Here is a 7,176-nt window from a genome sequence, read left to right as displayed (position 1 = left end):
GAGGAGCGCCCCCTGTGCCCCGCCGCCCGCGGGGGAGGGAGGGGCGGGGGGGAAGGAGCGCGACGATTGGTCCGCTTACCTGTCAATCTATCCATCTCTAGCGTCTCATTGGTTCCTTTCCCTTACTTCTCTCCCCCCTCCGCCCTTCCTACCTAGCATTTCCCCCGCCGGAAAAAGGCGGGACATCCCGAACGATTAACAGCTTATCTGACCAACGGGGATAAAGGGTGTGGTCTATGTGGTCGGAGCAGCGTTATGATTGGTTGGGATGGACGTCAGTCACACTGCAAGCGGAGAGCGGATTGGCTGTATCCGCGACGGGGCGGCCCCTCCCAGAGCAGCCTGCGCTGCTGTCACATCCGCTGGTGCCGCTCTCGCCGTTCCCTCCGTGGCTTCCTGAGGGGAGCGGGGTCTCCTGAGGGGAGAGCGATCTCCGGGCTCCTGGGAGAGGCTCCGCGCCCCGCTCCGACCGGCTCCCAGGAGCATATATGGTCCCTCCATACCGCCAGGCTGCGTCCTGATGTTCCATAGGGAAGAAACAAAAGCGGTGTATAACCAGAACTGTTATTTCAGCTTTTTCCTATACAAGGAAATGGGAGGACAGTGAAAAATGTTGGAATCTATACATAGTTTTTAGCCACACGCACTATAGGGTTACATAATGGAGTGAGGCAGGAGGGAAAGGATGGGAATTATGCCGTGGTTTCTCAAGAGAGAGAGCGGAGGCTTTGCAGAGGCTTCTTAGACAATCACTGCAAACACTGTGCAACAAGGAAATAAGCGGCGAAGTGCCACCACATTATTTCACCAATCCCGTTTTTCAGTGCGTGCTAATCCCATTCCTCAGGAGCTGTAACCTTGAAATCTTCACCTTGCAGATCCCCCTATAGTGTCCCGTTTCCTGACCTGCTGCTGCAGCTTGCGAGAAATAAATACAAAAATTTGTGACGATCACCTGAGGACTTCCCGTTTCCTGCAGAGCTGCTGCTGGTTTAAAAAGAAAGCAAGGTAAATAGTAGGAAGCTTGGTTTATGATCTGTATGTAGCTAGAAGGTTTGGTGGCAAAGCAGGGCTGAGCAGAGAGCTGGGTTTGTGCCCCCAGGCTGAGGCAGCAGCAGGACACGCTGTCCCTCTGCGTGGGACACCTGGAATTGCTGCTCCTCCTGCCTCACACTACTTATTAGCCTCTCCCAGAAATCCCTCTTCCACACAGTCTGGGGATTATATTCCAGTGATAAACCTGGAATTGCCCCACAGGTGGAAAAATAAAGGTGCCAAGAGCCAGGAGAGGGCCCGATTATCCCGCTGTGTACACAAATTGCACTGAATGTTTCAGAAGATTATGAGTGGAATGTGGAGGGAGGCTGTACCCTCTCTTTGACCCTGTGTAATCATTAGACCTATTAAGTCATCACAGTGCAGCCTACAGCTCCTTGGAATGGGAACAGGAATTGGTGCTGCACATCCTTCCCGTGTTAACCCAACTTCCAGGAGAATTAACCAGTTTTCAAAAGCAGGAGTCAGAGAGAGCCAGCCCCTTCCCTGAGAAAACCACCCTCAGAAAAGAGGGAAGTTAAGGATTACCAGCTCAAGGTGCATAGAAGGGAACAGGATGGGTGATCAGTGTCCTAACAGCATCCAATAATTATTCTCTGAATATTTCAAATTAAACAAAGCCTCAGATATTGCTACAGTCTAAATACAAGCAAAATTTATTCTTATTCTGCACCAACCTACTGTTACTAATCTGGGGCTTTTCTCCATGGCTACCACATCAAAACAGGAGATAAAGATAAAAGAGAGAATTTCTGCCAATGAAATTTAAGTCCATCTCGCTGAAAAAAACAGGATGCCAAAGAGACAATACATATGTTCAATGTCCTGCAGATTCTGAAATTTTCACGGAGATTTCTGTGCCACTCTGTCTTGCAGAGTCCCTGTGTTTACTCCCTTTAGGGTGTGCTGTCTTACGCAGAAATAACAAGAATTGTGAGTTCAAACACAATTGCTTTAAGAAACACATTTTTTAGTGGTTCTCTTTCAGAGAACGTTTGAGAAAATACTGATCTTTCTCTCTCTGGCCACTTCCAGAACAATTAGCACAGTTACCTATTCCTGTCCTGCAGGTTTCTGACCCTGCTGAGGATGTGAGGAGCATCCTCTGAGCCACAAAGGACCCACATGGAGGACACCCATCCTGGACCCCACCCGGTGAGAGCCACTGTCACTTCCCAAAGGCAGCAACGTAGAAATTTATAGATCAATTCTTAGGGGATATTTCCAAAGTGTAGATGTTACCTTTCAAACTTAAAGCTCCCCCAGGGTTCCCTTGGCACCTTATTCTCCATAAAAGGGGTTTATTTATGCCAGAAATTCAACTTCTTGTGGTAAATTGGAACCAGAGTAAAAATTCACTTCGGAACGGTGTAGAAAACAGTGACTTTTGAGATTTTTTTGAGGCCAGCTCCTGATTTGGGGGGCTTGAGGCAAAACTCTACACGTCATTAAACCCTTTGCTTTCTGTCCTGTGAAGACACCAGAATCTTTCCTATGAAGTATAAAAACTTCCAGCTCTACAAACACTTCTTGCTTATTGCAGCCCACACACTAAAGGCGATACAACAGCACAGAGCAGCAGCCAAAACAAAATAGGAGTGGAAAACAGTGACAACATTTTGTCAGGTAGTAATTGTTAAATCAGGGCCTGCTTGTTGCACACACACACACACACACACACACACACACACAAGTTTACAAGTTTGCTGTAGTTTAATTTACTCTTGAGCATAGCTTGGGAATGTTTCTAGAAAAAAACCTTTTGGTGCAGCAGATAGCTTGGGAAAGGATTTGCCTCTGGGGGAAGGAAACAGTTTCATTCTCTCCTGTGTCTCATGGAAGAATTTTTAATTTTAAAGCATTGATGATTATGCTAATTAGTGCTTACCCTCAAATGCCAGTGGAATATAAATGTTGATAGTAGCTAAAACACACTGCAAATGTGCAGCAAAGTCTTCCTCCAGAGAGTCATCTGCGTTCCATGATAGCTCAGCTGGGGAGAAGCAGCATTCTTCACATGGAAAAGCAAAGTAACTGCCTCTTCTATCCATGTCATCCCAAGGTGGCACTTCTAGGCTCCTCTGGATAGCCATGAATCAGCTGTTACCTCATCACTTGGGCATGCTTTGCCATCATATGTGTTAAAATGTCCAATTTCATTCTCAGGTAAACAGGAACCTTTCCCTTTGTTCAGGTGTGTGAGCAGCATCAAGGACTTGGGTAAGATTCCTCCCAAAACCCTGGATTACAAGTGGAGCTGGCCTGAGTTTGGACCTGCAAGAGGCTGAAGCCCCTGGCTCCACAAGTGGATTTGAAGGGGGATGTTCAGGAGCTTTGCTCCTGCAAGCACAAGAGCTCTCCATGCTGATAACCAGTACAGAATACGTGAAGATTCCTCAGTACCTCTCCTGCATTTTTTCAGGCACTCTAAAAAATACAAGTTCTTCCACATTCTAAAAGGAACGAACTTACAGAACTACTCTGCTTACCAAAACACACACAGAAAAATATTTTAAAGCCTAAAAAGAGCACTTTTGCCGCTTAAAAATTACCCTAATTTTAATCTTCAGGATTTTTTTTTTCTCCTGAGCTCAAGTCTTTTGTCATCCAAGCATTGTAAACTTCCATGCAAGTAGTACTGCCATTGCTTAATCCACAGGCTTTAAAGCAGATGAGCTTGAATGTCTGGCTGCAGGGCTAAAAGTTCTGGAGATACCAGAAGCAGAATCCATTGTGTGATTCTGCCTGAAGCTGATTGCTTCTGAATCCCTGTGAAGTTCAGCTGAGTTACCTCAGACACCTGAAGGTTTGGAGGGAAAAACAGGTACCTGACATTTTTCTTGGGGAAGGAATACTGACCTTGCTACAAACCCAAATGGGTTGTAAAGTCACAGCTGTGCCAGCTTCTCTAAAAAGCCTGGTTTTCATCCCAATCCATTGGCAATGGCACCTGGTAGGTGCCAGAGCAGAGATTTCCACGTGGCTCAGTCTTAGCATAGGACACAGAGTGGTTTCTTGAATCCACAACATTCCATGATAAAGGAATGTTCAGCTGAGCAGATCCTGCCAGAAGGATGACTGTCAGTCCAAGGGCTGCACAGATTGGTGGATTTCAGTGGATAAAGCTGACTTTGGACTTGGTAATCAACTCTTGACATTCTCCTTTGGAATCATGGCCCCCTGTATAGCAAATTTAAAGGTACTGACACTAAAATTCCTTGTCTTTGAGATCTTTTGCAGACCTCTTCAAAGCAGTGCACAAGGCTCCAAGGATTCATGGCCTGTGGATTGAAAATAGTCCTAGAAAAACACAATGCCTCTGCTTATTTTTCTGCAGATCACTCGTTAGATTTCCCGTCAGTGCTGTCAGAGGGTGAAATCTTGGCCCCAGCTGAACTCAACAGGAATTTTGCCACTGACTTGAATGGAGCTAAAATGTCACTCCTGCTATTTGTCAAGGCAATTACATCCAGACAATACTTTTAACATCTGGCTTCAAGTGAACACACAGAGCAGTTCACTCCCTCAGTCTCTGAAGACAACACAGGACATTGGCTATCTCCATAAAAAATGAAACATTTGTTCTTGGCAAGCTGCTTGTAATGAGGAGGGGATCCATCCAGTGACATCCAGGAACCAAGTCCCTGTTCCTTAGCCTATAGTTATTGGCAATAGCATCAATAGATTTTCTGTCACTTTCTGGGAAGAATGTCAAAAGCACCCATCTACTGTTGCAAGTCATTCTGTTGTAAAAACTTTGTTTAGAACAGCAGATCTGGCCTCATCTGTGGTTTCTCACAGACGAGGGGGGTTTTCACCCAGTTCATCTCCTGTTTCCCAAGGCACTGCAAGGGCCCTTGTTAGGTCAGGGAGCAGCATTTCTATCTGAACCTTTCTCTGAGTATGGTGGTCAAAAATAAGGCTGAAGGACAACTGATATAGGAGAAAAAATGGTGTGAGCTCATTTCCTTTTCTAAAAACCCACCTGAGACAAGGCAATATTGATTTATTGCAAAATATAAAGGTTAGGTCAGCCTCAAGTGGGGCACACCTTTTCCTGGTAGGAAAAAAGAAAAATCTTAAATATAGAATTATTTGATAGTAGTGATTTAAAAAAATCTGTTTGAATGGGAAAAATCACAGGATCATAGAATGGTTTTGGTTGGAAGAGATACTGAAGATAATCCAGTTCCAGTCCCATGCTGTGGTCAGGGACACTTTTCACTAGACCAGGTGGCTTCAAGCCCTGTCCAACCTGGCCTTGAGCACTTCAGAGATGGGGCATTCAAAACTTCTCTGAGTCATTGGATGATGTCTGCAAGAACAGAGATGTACAAAGAGAGGGGTTTTTAAGCATCAGGTAGGCAGGGATCTGTTCCCAGCTGGTGAGTTGCTGCTGCACTGCTCACCTGTGCAAAACCAGCTTCCCTTGGTCTCCTTCCATCCCCTGGGATGCAAAGCCAAACTCAGTCCCCAGCATCTGATGCGCTTTAATTCCCATCACTTAAATAATTACCTTCTCAAATGTACGAAAACAACTCTCATTTTCTGGATTAATGAGGGGAGCTGGGTTCCACTGAGCACAGCTATTATGGAGCTGCTAATGCAGGGTTGGATTCCAGGCTGCCACTGAGCACAGAGCCCTGGGAGAGCAGGAACATGGGGAGAGCAACGCTGCAGGGGCAAAGTGGGAGCCAGCGGGGGAAACCCTGGCACTGCTTTGTGGGTTTATGCAGAGAGAGGGATGGTTTTGTTTCTGTGTCTGCTGAGTCTTATCTGGGTTGATGATGATGCCACATAGCCCAGATGAAGGCTGAAGCTCAGGCAGATGCGGAGGGTGGGTAGTTTGCTTTAATCACAGGCCAGGTAAAGGCAGTTTCTGAAGCTGGGTAACAAAAATGTGACACAAACAGAGACTTAAAGCTTAGGTAGTCACACAGCAGCTTCTGCCCAGTTTCTGTAGCCAGAGCAGTAGGGAATGGCAAGGAGCTGGAAGGCTGCAGTGGAACTGGAATGTTCTTGTCCTCTGTGTTCATTTGGCTGAGGTGTTGGTAGGAAATTGGTTGCAAAAAGTCAGTCTTGCCTCATTTTGCCAGGTACAGGCATCTAAACTCTCCAAAACAAACTTCTGTTCTCTCTTTGGGATCTTGGCACAGGGCTGGCAAGTTTGTTTTTCCCAAATGGAAGGAGAGGGGACTGAGGAAATGTCAGCCTGCAAAGGCTGCCTTGCTCTGTCCTGAGAGGTTTAAACTGGGGCCACAGGACATGGACAGCTCAACACTGTTGGGGCTGTTCCCTTCCTCTCTCTGTGTCCCTGCTTCCCTGCCTTGTACATGGAATAGGGACGACAGAATAATTACAACATCAGGGAATTTGAGATGTAACTGCAGCCACTCAACAAATTCATGCAGCTTCTCATAGAACTGGAGATCAAAAGGCCTGGAGTGTTGATTTCCTAAATTCTTAAGCCATCAAAGAGCCCTTCAGTACATGTCATTCTCCCCCACCCATTAGTACACCCAAATTAGTGGTCATGCAGCCCTGGATGTGGATTTGGGGCTAAATATCTTCTCACACTGAAGATTCTTCTCCAACAATATAGCCTCGAGCACATAATATCTGTCACATTTGCAAACCAAACCAAACCAAACCAAACCAAAGCAAAGCAAACCAAAACTTTTGACCTCTGTAAGACAACTCTGAAATTGCAATGGAAGCCCTGGGTCAATCAAGAACCTTGGTGAAGATATAGCAGGAGTTGAGAGGTTAACATGGAAATTCATGGAGCTGAGATGGTTTATGCAGAAAAGTTTCTGTTTCGTTCAGTGCCAGGCACCAGGGACACCAGGGACCTGCAGGTGCTCAGGAATCTCAGCACCTTCCCAAAGCAGGAGCACTTCCCTGGAGGTGGCCATTCAAAATTAAGCTCTTTTGAAAATGCATGGATGCTGCTTCTCATGTCAGGGCTTGTTGGACCACTGACTTCAGAGGAGTAATTTAGCTGAAGCAATCAGGAAATAATTATTACAGTGGAGAGTTAAAAGACAGTAATTAAACTGTATAAATAAATAACTGAAGTGACTAAAAAAGTCCACCCAAAGCCTACTTTTGGAGCACTAT

General features: G+C 45.8%; 1 long non-coding RNA gene across 1 annotated transcript; it reads left to right on the top strand.

Annotated features, from left to right (window-relative positions):
• Window positions 1-877: 877 nt before the first annotated feature.
• LOC115948444 lies at window positions 878-3,696 on the top strand. The gene is made up of 3 exons (XR_004082271.1): window positions 878-1,008; window positions 2,127-2,211; window positions 3,251-3,696. It is a non-coding gene; the product is annotated as an uncharacterized LOC115948444 (long non-coding RNA).
• Window positions 3,697-7,176: the final 3,480 nt, after the last annotated feature.

Source organism: Geospiza fortis, unplaced genomic scaffold (genome assembly GCF_000277835.1).
Source record: "Geospiza fortis unplaced genomic scaffold, GeoFor_1.0 scaffold213, whole genome shotgun sequence".
Taxonomy (NCBI): domain Eukaryota; kingdom Metazoa; phylum Chordata; class Aves; order Passeriformes; family Thraupidae; genus Geospiza; species Geospiza fortis.
The sequence above is the reverse complement of the archived record's forward strand: the minus strand, read 5'-3'. Positions and strand labels throughout refer to the sequence as shown.